Here is a 1,617-nt window from a genome sequence, read left to right on the forward strand (position 1 = left end):
TGGGGGCCAGTGACCCACCTCTCTCCCCTCCATTAGGGAACCCATAGGCTTTAGGGCCTCCCCACTTCATATGCTCTCTGATCTCATCACTGTGCTTCCAGTCCCTGCACCTCCCCTGTCATCCCAGCCTTACTACAGGCTGGCACCATTATTCCCATTTTGCGACTCTAGAAATGGAGGCTGGGAAGGACGTCTCCCTGCCTCTTCCCTCCCTGGCGTCCGGCCATAATATACTAACAGGTTACCCACTCTAGCATTTCTTTAAACCATTCGTTTTAAAACAATGACATAGAGATTTGTGTACCCATGGCTACAATCCAATTACAGAACATTTCCATCAACCTCAAAAGGTCCCTCTTGCCTGCTTGCAGTCAATCCAGCTCTCAACTCCAGTCCTAGGCAACCACGGACTTGCTTTCTGTCTATAAACTTGCCTTTTCTGGACATTTCGTGTATTAAATGGAACGATAAAATATGTGGTCTTTCGCTTCTGGCTTCTTTCATTCAGTGTAAAGGTTTTGAGGTTCATCCATGCTGTAGCTTGTACCAGTAGTTTGCTCCTTTTTGTAGCTTGGTATCCCATTTTATGGATGTCACCTTTTGTTTATGTATTCTAATTGATGGACATTTGAAAGTCCAGTTTTTGGCTATTTGGAATAATGCTGCTATGAATGTTCATGTAACTGTCTTGGTACGTGTTTTCATTTCTCTTGGGTAGATTCTAGGAATAGAATTGCTGGATTGCATGGTAAGTTTATGTTTAACTTTTTAAGAAACTGACAAACTGTTTTTCAAAGTGGCTGTACCATTTTACATTCCCACCAGCAATATATAAGGATTTGTTTCCCCATATCTTTGTCAACACTTATCTGTCCCTTTGATTATAGTCATTCTGATGAGTGTGAGGTGGTATATCATTGTGGGATTTTGTTGTTGTTAATCCTCACTCGAGGATATTTTTCCATTGATTTTTAGAGAGACAGACAGAGAGAGAAACATCGATATGCGAGAGACATATTGATTGGTTGCCTCCCACAAGGGCCCTTTTGGGGCCCGGGGATTGAGCCTGCAACCCAGGTACTGAGCCTGCAACCCAGGTACGTGCCCTTGACCAGAATCTAACCTGGGACCCTTCAGTCCACAGGCTGATACTCTATCCACTGAGCAAAACTGGCCAGGGCTCATTGTGGCTTTAATTGGCATTTATCTAATGACGAATGATGTTGAGCATCTTTACAAGAGCAACTTTACTAGCCACTCATATATCTTATCTGGAAAAACATCTACCCAAATATTTTGCCCATTTTTAATTGGGTTGTTTGTCTATTATTGATTTGTAAGAGTTCTTTATATATCCTGGATACAAAGTCCCTAATCAGCTATATTTACTCCCAGTGTTTGACAAGTTGTGTGTGTGTGTGTGTGTGTGTGTGTGTATTTTCTTAGTGGTGTCTGTTGAAGGGCAAAAAATTTAAAATTTTGATGAAGCCTAATTTATCAATTTTTTCACTTGTCACCTGTGCTTTTGCTGTTGTATTTGAGACAAATTCATAAAGATTTTCTCCCATGGTTTCTCCTAGAAGTTTTTTGGTTTTAGCTCTTACATTTAGGTCGATC

This window comes from Myotis lucifugus, unplaced genomic scaffold (genome assembly GCF_000147115.1).
Source record: "Myotis lucifugus unplaced genomic scaffold, Myoluc2.0 scaffold_329, whole genome shotgun sequence".
In the NCBI taxonomy this organism is placed as follows: domain Eukaryota; kingdom Metazoa; phylum Chordata; class Mammalia; order Chiroptera; family Vespertilionidae; genus Myotis; species Myotis lucifugus.